Below are 12674 nucleotides of genomic sequence, written 5' to 3' on the forward strand. Positions count from 1 at the left end.
CCAACGGACCCCACGAAAACAGCTTCCATCGGGACACAGTTGAGCCCCACAATGGACGCCGCACTGCGAGACTTCCTACGCGAGAATTGGGACATTTTCGCCTGGCACCCCTCGGACATGTCGGGCATCCCACGCAGACTGGCCAAACACAGCCTCAATATACTAAATGGATACAAGCCTGTCAAGCAGACTCTAAGGCGCTTTTCAGAGCCCAAACAGCAAGCCATGGGGAAGAGCTAGCCAAGCTACTCGAGGCCGGATTCATTAGAGATATCAATCATCCGGATTGGCTGGCAAATCTGGTAATGGTACCAAAGAAGGACAAATCTTGGCGCCTATGCGTCGACTTCAAAGACCTCAACAAGGCTTGCCCCAGGGATCCCTTCCCCCTCCCTCGCATCGACCAAATCATCGACACCACCACAGGACACGACTCACTGTGTTTCCTCGACGCATACTCTGGATACCATCAAATAAAGGTGGCAGAGTCCGACCAAGCTGCAACGGCTTTCATAACGCCATATGGTCCTTTCTGCTTCAACACTATGCCTTTCGGGCTTAAAAATGCCGGCGCAACCTATCAACACATGATTCAAACATGCCTGGAAAAGCAAATCGGCAAGACAGTGGAGGCATATATGGACGACGTGGTCATAAAAACAAGACACGTCGAAACCCTAATAGACGACTTGAGGCTTACATTCGACAATCTGCGAACATACGACATCAAGCTAAACCCGAAAAAATGTGTTTTCGGCATGCCCTCTGGGAAGCTGCTCGCTTCATTTTTTCCAATAGAGGAATTGAGGCGAATCCGGCAAAAATCCGAGCTCTATCGCAGTTGGCTATCCCAAGAGACCTCAAGCATATCCAGAAACTAGCTGGATGCATGGCTGCCTTAAGCCGCTTTATCTCCCAATTAGGAGAAAAGGCATTACCTCTTTACCGCCTTCTTCGGCGCACCGAACACTTCGTGTGGACGGAGGCAGCCACGGCCGGACTGGACGACATAAAGACCTTGTTGGCCAGTAATCCAGTCCTAACAGCGCCAAATATTGGCGAACCTATGCTCCTGTACATAGCTGCAACATATCAAGTTGTAAGTGCAGTTGTCGGCATTCTAGGAACGGGGGTCCCCAGACTTGCCTGACTGCGGCTTGTGGCGTGGCTCAAAGGGGGGCCCAGCGCGGCCCATCTTCATCGACTCAAGATCAAGACCGTCGCGAGGGGCCAAGCCTCGCGGGGCGGACGACAAGGGGCTTCCTCAGGCACGGCCTCATCAGGCTGGCTCGTGAGGAGGCGGAGAGTTCAAGGCGGGGTACCTCGCGTGGTGCCCATGACGCAAGCCATGACGACTAGGGGCGCCAGTTGGGCGCCAACCCGCGCAGTGTCCTCCTTTCCTCTTTGGTGAAAAGGGAGCAAGCGCAGGCGAGAGCATCGAGCAAAGGCATCCATTTCGGTGCTACAAGACCAAGACCAGCCCAACGGCAGGGAGGAAGTCATTATGGATCCCAAGCTGGCGTCACCACCAGAGCCTTTGGCAGGCGAGGACCAACTTTAATCAGGATAAGTGTACCAGATGTTCCCCTTCAAAATGGCCAATTGTTGGCGCCCTTCTCGCTCAATATTTGGGAAGAGGCCCAGGGCCTTTTCCTATAAATAGGACTAGCCACCCCCGGGGTAGAAAGAGGCTGGACCTGATCGAGAACTGTCACGCCCAAGATGCGACCCTATCCTAAAGGAACTCGAAGGTCCCACCAAGGATAGAAGTGCATCTTGGGCGTGACAAGTTGGTATCAGAGCCTCGACCGACCCTAGGAGCCCCCTTGATTGATCGTGTAGTTTGGCCGTTGTTGAGTCTAGGAAAAAACTGTTTTCTGAGTCTAGTTATATCGGAGAGTTGGAATTCTTTTTACTCCTCAGCCCCTTCGTTGCTCTGGTGAGAAATCTTGACGTAGGTGTTTTGAATTACTCCTCTTCCCCTTCAAATTTTTCTTTAGGACCACGTTGTTAGTTTCGTGAGTTGTCCATCCTCTTTTATCCGGTGCATCTCTCGTCAAGCTGATTCGAACCTCTTTGTCTTTGGGAGATCAATCCTCAGCTTTTTTTCAATCAACGTTGTTTCCCTGTCCGAAGTTGTCCTTGTTTTTCCCACCGACCCACCCCTTTTCTTCTCGGAACCGGAGTCCGTAATCGAGTATCCATCCTACTCGTGCGAAGTTTTTGCTTTCTTTCCTCAATGATTTCAACCGGTGTTTCCTATTCAAGATATTCGTCGTTTTCCTATTTGGGAACGTAGTAATTTCAAAAAAAATTCTACGCACACGCAAGATCATGGTGATGGCATAGCAACGAGAGGGGAGAGTGTTCGTCCATGTACCCTCGTAGACCGTAAGCGGAAGCGTTAGCACAACGCGGTTGATGTAGTCGTACGTCTTCACGATCCGACCGATCCAAGCACCGAACGTACGGAGCCTCCGAGTTCAGCACACATTCAGCTCGATGACGATCTCCGGCGTCCGATCCAGCCGAGCTCCGGAGATGAGTTCCGTCAGCACGACGGCGTGGTGATGATGATGATGTTCTACCGGCGCAGGGCTTCGCCTAAACTCCGCGACGATATGACCGAGGTGGAATATGGTGGAAGGGGGCACCGCACACGGCTAAGGAACGATCCGTAGATCAACTTGTGTGTCTTTGGGGTGCCCCCCGCCCCCGTATATAAAGGAGCCAGGGGGTGAGGAGGGGGCCGGCCTAGAGGGCGCGCCAAGGGGGGAGTCCTACTCCCATTGGGAGTAGGACTCCCCTTTTCCAAATAGGAGTAGGAGAAGGGGGGAAAGAGGAGGAAGAGGGGAAGGAAAGGGGGGGTGCCGCCCCCTTCCCTTGTCCTATTCGGACTAGGAGGGGGAGGGGCGCACGGCCCCCTCCTGGCTCCTTCCTTCTTCTCCCTCTTGGCCCATGTAGGCCCATTAACCCCCCGGGGGGTTCCGGTAACCTCCCGGTACTCCGGTAAAATGTCGATTTCACCCGGAACCATTCCGATGTCCAAATATAGGCTTCCAATATATCAATATTTATGTCTCGACCATTCCGAGACTCCTCGTCATGTCCGTGATCACAGCCGGGACTCCGAACAAACTTCGGTACATCAAAACTTATAAACTCATAATAAAACTGTCATCGAAACGTTAAGCGTGCGGACCCTACGGGTTCGAGAACTATGTAGACATGACCTAAAACCATTCTCGGTCAATAACCAATAGCGGGACCTAGATGCCCATATTGGTTCCTACATATTCTACGAAGATCTTTATCGGTCAAACCGCATAACAACATACGTTGTTCCCTTTGTCATCGGTATGTTACTTGCCCGAGATTTGATCGTCGGTATCCAATACCTAGTTCAATCTCATTACCGGCAAGTCTCTTTACTCGTTCCGTAATACATCATCTCATAACTAACTCATTAGTTACATGCTTGCAAGGCTTAGGTGATGAGTATTAGCGAGAGGGCCCAGAGATACCTCTCCGACAATCGGAGTGACAAAACCTAATCTCGAATTATACCAACCCAACAGGTACCTTCGGAAACACCTGTAGAGCACCTTTATAATCACCCAGTTACGTTGTGACGTTTGGTAGCACACAAAGTGTTCTTCCGGTATATGTGAGTTGCACAATCTCATAGTTGCAGGAACTTTGTATAAGTCATGAAGAAAGCAATAGCAGTATACTAAATGATCAAGTGCTAGGCTAACGGAATGGGTCATGTCAATCACATCATTCTCCTAATGATGTGATCCCACTAATCAAATGAAAACACATGTCTATGGTTAGGAAACATAACCATCTTTGATTAATGAGCTAGTCAAGTAGAGGCATACTAGTGACTATAGTTTTGTCTATGTATTCACACATGTATCATGTTTCCGGTTAATACAATTCTAGCATGAATAATAAACATTTATCATGATATGAGGAAATAAATAATAACTTTATTATTGCCTCTATGGCATATTGCCTTCAGTCTCGCACTTGCACTAGAGTCAATAATCTAGATTACATAGTAATGATTCTAACACCCATGGAGTCTTGGTGCTGATCATGTTTTGCTCGTGAGAGAGGCTTAGTTAATGGGTATACAACATTCAGATCCGTATGTATCTTGCAAATCTCTATGTCTCCCACTTGGACTAGGTCCCGAATGGAATTGAAGCGTCTCTTGATGTGCTTGGTCCTCTTGTGAAATCTGGATTCCTTTGCCAAGGCAATTGCACCAGTATTGTCACAGAAGATCTTCATTGGTCCCGATGCACTAGGTATGACGCCTAGATCGGAAATGAACTCCTTCATCTAGACTCCTTCATTCGCTGCTTCAGAAGCAGCTATGTACTCTGCTTCACATGTAGATCCCGCCACGACGCTTTGTTTAGAACTGCACCAACTTACAGCTCCACCGTTTAATAAAAACACGTATCCGGTTTGCGATTTAGAATCGTCCGGATCAGTGTCAAAGCTTGCATCGACGTAACCATTTACGACTAGCTCTTTGTCACCTCCATATACGAGAAACATATCCTTAGTCCTTTTCAGGTATTTCAGGATGTTCTTGACCGCTGTCCAGTGATCCACCCCTGGATTACTTTGGTACCTTCCTGCCAAGCTTATTGCTAAGCATACGTCAGGTCTGGTACACAGCATTGCATACATGATAGAGCCTATGGCTGAAGCATAGGGAACATTTTTCATTTTCTCTCTATCTTCTGCTGTGGTCGGGCATTGAGTTTGACTCAACTTCACACCTTGTAGCACAGGCAAGAATCCTTTCTTTGCCTGATCCATTTTGAACTTTTTCAAAATTTTGTCAAGGTATGTGCTTTGTGAAAGTCCTATTAAGCGTCTTGATCTATCTCTATAGATCTTGATGCCCAATATGTAAGAAGGTTCACCGAGGTCTTTCATTGAAAAACTTTTATTCAAGTATCCCTTTATGCTATCCAGAAATTCTATATCATTTCCAATTAATAATATGTCATCTACATATAAAACTAGAAATGCTACAGAGCTCCCACTCACTTTCTTGTAAATACAGGCTTCTCCAAAAGTCTGTATAAAACCATATGCTTTGATCACACTATCAAAGCGTTTATTCCAACTCCGAGATGCTTGCACCAGTCCATAAATGGAACGCTGGAGCTTGCATACGTTGTTAGCACCTTTTGGATCAACAAAACCTTCCGGCTGCATCATATACAACTCTTCTTCTAGAAATCCATTCAAGAATGCAGTCTTGACATCCATTTGCCAAATTTCATAATCATGAAATGCAGCAATAGCTAACATGATTCGGACAGACTTAAGCATCCCTACAGGTGAGAAAGTCTCATCGTAGTCAACCCCTTGAACTTTTCGAAAACCTTTCGCAACAAGTCGAGCTTTATAGACAGTTACATTACCATCAGCGTCAGTCTTCTTCTTAAAGATCCATTTATTCTCAATGGCTTGCCGATCATCGGGCAAGTCAACCAAAGTCCATACTTTGTTTTCATACATGGATCCCATCTCAGATTTCATGGCCTCTAGCCATTTTGCGGAATCTGGGCTTATAATCGCTTCCTCATAGTTCGTAGGTTCATCATGGTCAAGTAACATGACTTCCAGAATAGGATTACCGTACCACTCTGGTGCGGATCTTACTCTGGTAGACCTACGAGGTTCAGCAGAAACTTGATCTGAAGTTTCATGATCAATATCATTAGCTTCCTCACTAATTGGTGTAGTCGTCACAGGAACCGATTCTCGTGATGAACTACTTTCCAATAAGGGAGTAGATACAGTTATCTCATCAAGTTCTACTTTCCTCCCACTCACTTCTTTCGAGAGAAACTCCTTCTCTAGAAAGGATCCATTCTTAGCAATGAATGTCTTGCCTTCGGATCTGTGATAGAAGGTGTATCCAACAGTCTCTTTTGGATATCCTATGAAGACACATTTCTCCGATTTGGGTTCGAGCTTATCTGGTTGAAGTTTCTCACACATAAGCATAGCATCCCCAAACTTTAAGAAACGACAACTTTGGTGTCTTGCCAAACCATAGTTCATAAGGCGTCGTCTCAACGGATTTTGATGGTGCCCTATTTAACGTGAATGCGGCCGTCTCTAAAGCATAACCCCAAAACGATAGCGGTAAATCGGTAAGAGACATCATAGATCACACCATATCAAGTAAAGTACAATTACGACGTTCGGACACACCATTTCGTTGTGGTGTTCCGGGTGGCGTGAGTTGCAAAACTATTCTGCATTGTTTCAAATGTAAACAAAACTCGTAACTCAAATATTCTCCTTCACGATCAGATCGTAGAAACTTTATTTTCTTGTTACGATGATTTTCCACTTCACTCTGAAACTCTTTGAACTTCTCAAATGTTTCAGACTTGTGCTTCATTAAGAAGATATACCCATATCTGCTCAAATCATCTGTGAAGGTGAGAAAATAACGATATCCGCCACGAGCCTCAACATTCATCGGACCACATACATCTGTATGTATGATTTCCAACAAATCTGTTGCTCTCTCCATAGTTCCGGAGAACGGTGTTTTAGTCATCTTGCCCATGAGGCACGGTTCGCAAGTACCAAGTGATTCATAATCAAGTGATTCCCGAAGTCCATCAGTATGGAGTTTCTTCATGCGTTTTACACCGATATGACCTAAACGGCAGTGCCACAAATAAGTTGCACTATCATTATCAACTCTGCATCTTTTGGCCTTAACATTATGAATATGTGTTTCACTACTATCGAGATTCAATAAAAATAGACCACTCTTCAAGGGTGCATGACCATAAAAGATATTACTCATATAAATAGAACAACCATTATTCTCTGATTTAAATGAATAACCATCTCGCATTAAACAAGATCCAGATATAATGTTCATGCTCAACGCTGGCACCAAATAACAATTATTCAGGTCTAAAACTAATCCCGAAGGTAGATGTAGAGGTAGCGTGCCGACCGCGATCACATCGACTTTGGAACCATTTCCCACACGCATCGTCACCTCGTCCTTGGCCAGTGCTCGCTTATTTCGTAGTCCCTGCTTTGAGTTGCAAATATTAGCAACAGAACCAGTATCAAATACCCAGGTGCTACTACGAGCTCTAGTTAGGTACACATCAATAACATGTATATCACATATACCTTTGTTCACTTTGCCATCCTTCTTATCCGCCAAATACTTGGGGCAGTTATGCTTCTAGTGACCAGTCTGCTTGCAGTAGAAGCACTCAGTTTCAGGCTTAGGTGCAGACTTGGGTTTCTTCTCTTGAGCAGCAACTTGCTTGCCATTCTTTTTGAAGTTCCCCTTCTTCTTCCCTTTGCCCTTTTTCTTGAAACTAGTGGTCTTGTTGACCATCAACACTTGATGCTCCTTCTTGATTTCTACCTCCGCGGCTTTTAGCATTGCGAAGAGCTCGGGAATAGTCTTGTTCATCCCTTGCATATTATAGTTCATCACAAAGCTCTTGTAGCTTGGTGGCAGTGATTGGAGAATTCTGTCAATGACACTATCATCAGGAAGATTAACTCCCAGTTGAATCAAGTGATTATTATACCCAGACATTCTGAGTATGTGTTCACTGACAGAACTATTCTCCTCCATCTTGCAGCTATAGAACTTATTGGAGACTATATATCTCTCAATCCGGGCATTTGCTTGAAATATTAACTTCAACTCTTGGAACATCTCATATGCTCCATGACGTTCAAAACGTCGTTGAAGACCCGGTTCTAAGCCGTAAAGCATGGCACACTGAACTATAGAGTAGTCATCAGCTTTGCTCTGCCAGACGTTCTTAACGTCATCAGTTGCATTAGCAGTAGGCCTGGCATTCAGCGGTGCTTCCAGGACGTAACTTTTATGTGCAGCAATGAGGATAATCCTCAGGTTACGGACCCAGTCGGTGTAATTGCTACCATCATCTTTCAACTTTGCTTTCTCAAGGAACGCATTAAAATTCAACGGAACAATAGCACGAGCCATCTATCTACAAACAAACATAGACAAGCAAGATACTATCAGGTACTAAGTTCATGATAAATTTAAGTTCAATTAATCATATTACTTAAGAACTCCCACTTAGACAGACATCTCTCTAGTCATATAAGTGATCACGTGATCCAAATCAACTAAACCATAACCGATCATCACGTGAGACAGAGTAGTTTTCAATGGTGAACATCACTATGTTGATCATATCTACTATATGATTCACGCTCGACCTTTCGGTCTCCGTGTTCCGAGGCCATATCTGCATATGCTAGGCTCGTCAAGTTTAACCTGAGTATTCCACGTGTGCAAAACTGGCTTGCACCCGTTGTTGATGGACGTAGAGCTTATCACACCCGATCATCACGTGGTGTCTCGGCACGACGAACTTTGGCAACGGTGCATACTCAGGGAGAACACTTCTTGATAATTTTAGTGAGAGATCATCTTAAAATGCTACTGTCAATCAAAGGAAGATAAGATGCATAAAGGATAAACATCACATGCAATCAATATAAGTGATATGATATGGCCATCATCATCTTGTGCTTGTGATCTCCATCTCCGAAGCACCGTCATGATCACCATCGTCACCGGCGCGACACCTTGATCTCCATCGTAGCATCATTGTCATTTACGACATCTATTGCTTCTACGACTATCGCTACCGCTTAGTGATAAAGTAAAGCAATTACAGGGTGTTTGCATTTCATACAATAAAGCGACAACCATATGGCTCCTGCCAGTTGCCGATAACTTCGGTTACAAAACATGATCATCTCATACAATAAAATATAGCATCACGTCTTGACCATATCACATCACAACATGCCCTGCAAAAACAAGTTAGACGTCCTCTACTTTGTTGTTGCAAATTTTACGTGGCTGCTACGGGCTTAGCAAGAACCGTTCTTACCTACGCATCAAAACCACAACGATAGTTTGTCAAGATGGTGCTGTTTTAACCTTCGCAAGGACCGGGCGTAGCCACACTCAGTTCAACTAAAGTTGGAGAAACTGACACCCGCTAGTCACCTGTGTGCATAGCGCGGCGGTAAAACCAGTCTCGTGTAAGCGTACGCGTAATGTCGGTCCGGGCCGCTTCATCCAACAATACCGCCGAACCAAAGTATGACATGCTGGTAAGCAGTATGACTTGTATCGCCCACAACTCACTTTTGTTCTACTCGTGCATATAACATCAACGCATAAAACCTAGGCTCGGATGCCACTATTGGGGAACGTAGTATTTTAAAAAAAAATCTACGCACACGCAAGATCATGGTGATGGCATAGCAACGAGAGGGGAAAGTGTTCGTCCACGTACCCTCGTAGACCGTAAGCGGAAGCGTTAGCACAACGCGGTTGATGTAGTCGTACGTCTTCACGATCCGACCGATCCAAGCACCGAACGTACGGAGCCTCCGAGTTCAGCACACATTCAGCTCGATGACGATCTCCGGCCTCCGATCCAGCCGAGCTCCGGAGATGAGTTCCGTCAGCACGACGGCGTGGTGATGATGATGATGTTCTACCGGCACAGGGCTTCGCCTAAACTCCGCGACGATATGACCGAGGTGGAATATGGTGGAAGGGGGCACCGCACACGGCTAAGGAACGATCCCTAGATCGACTTGTGTGTCTTTGGGGTGCCCCCCGCCCCCGTATATAAAGGAGCCAGAGGGGAGGAGGCGGCCGGCCTAGAGGGCGCGCCAAGGGGGGAGTCCTACTCCCATCGGGAGTAGGACTCCCCTTTTCCAAATAGGAGTAGGAGAAGGGGGGAAAGAGGAGGAAGAGGGGAAGGAAAGGGGGGGCGCCGCCCCCCTTCCCTTGTCCTATTCGGACTAGGAGGGGGAGGGGCGCGCGGCCCCCTCCTGGCTCCTTCCCTCTTCTCCCTCTTGGCCCATGTAGGCCCATTAACCCCCCGGGGGGTTCCGGTAACCTTCCGGTACTCCGGTAAAATGCCGATTTCACCCGGAACCATTCTGATGTCCAAATATAGGCTTCCAATATATCAATATTTATGTCTCGACCATTCCGAGACTCCTCGTCATGTCCGGGATCACATTCGGGACTCCGAACAAACTTCGGTACATCAAAACTTATAAACTCATAATAAAACTGTCATCGAAACGTTAAGCGTGCGGATCCTATGGGTTCGAGAACTATGTAGACATGACCTAAAACCATTCTCGGTCAATAACCAATAGCGGACCTGGATGCCCATATTGGTTCCTACATATTCTACGAAGATCTTTATCGGTCAAACCGCATAACAACATACGTTGTTCCCTTTGTCATCGGTATGTTACTTGCCCGAGATTTGATCGTCGGTATCCAATACCTAGTTCAATCTCGTTACCGGCAAGTCTCTTTACTCGTTCCGTAATACATCATCTCATAACTAACTTATTAGTTACATGCTTGCAAGGCTTAGGTGATGAGTATTACCGAGATGGCCCAGAGATACCTCTCCGACAATCGGAGTGACAAAACCTAATATCGAATTAAGCCAACCCAACATGTACCTTCGGAAACACCTGTAGAGCACCTTTATAATCACCCAGTTACGTTGTGACGTTTGGTAGCACACAAAGTGTTCTTCCGGTATACGGGAGTTGCACAATCTCATAGTTGCAGGAACTTTGTATAAGGCATGAAGAAAGCAATAGCAGTATACTAAACGATCAAGTGCTAGGCTAACGGAATGGGTCATGTCAATCACATCATTCTCCTAATGATGTGATCCCACTAATCAAATGACAACACATGTCTATGGTTAGGAAACATAATCATCTTCGATTAATGAGCTAGTCAAGTAGAGGCATACTAGTGACTATAGTTTTGTCTATGTATTCACACATGTATCATGTTTCCGGTTAATACAATTCTAGCATGAATAATAAACATTTATCATGATATGAGGAAATAAATAATAACTTTATTATTGCCTCTAGGGCATATTTTCTTCATTTCCCCCTTCCAAGTTACCCTTGTTTTCCCGCCCTCCCACCCTCTTCTTCCCGAAGCCTGAGTCTCTTTCGAGCATCAATTTTCATTCGTGCGGAGCCTCTTCAATCTTGCCTCAATTATTTCAATAGGTGAATTCTCGTCTCGTTCGTCATTCTTCATCTCTTTTTCTTATACGGTGGATTCAATTCAAGTTTTCGGGTTGATCATATTCTTTTCCTTGGATCAAGTGTTCTCCTTTCTCGTTTGCCTCTCGCCATTCAATCATTCCGGAGTTCGGAAGACATCTCAGGAGATTCGTCCGTGTTCCAATTAATTCGAGGTGGTCACCTCATTGAAATATTTCAATTGTTCCGGTGCATCATCTACCTGTTCAACAATCCTTTTCAACGGTGTTTTTTCTCTTTAGTGGGCCCTAACCCACAGGTCTTTTCCCAGGTTCTTACCTGACTCTTCTAATATCCCCGGAGCTATTCTCAATTTTTTTTCGGAGTTTGACGTAAGTATGAATTTCATCAGTCAGATGCTTTCCCAAGATCGATTTCAAATCATTTTCATTGTTGACTCAACATTTTCGGTTTTTCATTCTACCGGAGTACCTCAGTAATTTTGGTGGTGTTTCTCATCATCATTTGAAGAAGAGTTTTCCCCCTAAATCTTGTCTGTTATCCCGGAGATTCGCTGTGCTAGCTCGATGTTATCCTATCAAATTGTTTTCCAGTCGTGCAAATTCTTTTCACTCATCCGGAGTTTTTCAGGAGTTGTTTTCTCGTTTCTTTTCACCGGAGACCATCATTCCAGAAGAATTCTTAGCCCTCACATTTCAGCTACTGTTATCCAATTATCCCGGTGCTTCGTTCAAGTGTTCTTAATCAGCTCATGATCTCTTTGTTCTTTTGCATCTATATCCCCTCAAGCATATTTGGTTTTTCGAATTCTTCCCGGTGATTCATCCTTTTTCGTCAATCATTTTCGAATTCTTACAGTGGTTCGTTCAAGATAATTTTCCTTGTTTATCATATTAATCCATTCGTTCTTTTCAATCCTACCGGTGGTTCTTGAAGACCTTCTCAAGTTTGCGATATGTCACTTCTCAACCCCTTTTCAAGAAGACTAAGTAGTACGCAAAATCCATTGCTTGTCATCAATTTAATTTGATGAAGGATAAGCATACAATAAATCTTATTCTTATTTCATCTTCGTGGCTTCATCTTCTTCATGGACTCGTTCTTCTTCCTTGCGGGATTTTAGGCAAGATGACCACTACCCTGGATCTCCCTACTATCATTGCTATGCTAGTTGCTTTGTTCTATCGCTATGCTGCGTTACCTATCATTTGCTCTTCAAGCCTCCCAAATTGACATGAACCTCTAACCTTTGACACCCTTCCTAGCAGAACATTGCTTGGCTATGTTACAGCTTTGCTCAGCCCCTCTTATAGCGTTGTTAGTTGTAGGTGAAGTTGAAGATTTCTCCATGGTGGACAGGGTTATGTTGGGATATCACAATATCTCTTATATATTTAATGCATCTATATACTTGGTAAAGGGTGGAAGGCTCGGCCTTATGCCTGGTGTTTTGTTCCACTCTTGCCGCCCTAGTTTTCGTCATATCGGTGTTATGTTCCCGGATTTTGCGTTCCTAACGCGGT

Source organism: Triticum aestivum, chromosome 4B (genome assembly GCF_018294505.1).
Source record: "Triticum aestivum cultivar Chinese Spring chromosome 4B, IWGSC CS RefSeq v2.1, whole genome shotgun sequence".
In the NCBI taxonomy this organism is placed as follows: Eukaryota; Viridiplantae; Streptophyta; class Magnoliopsida; order Poales; family Poaceae; genus Triticum; species Triticum aestivum.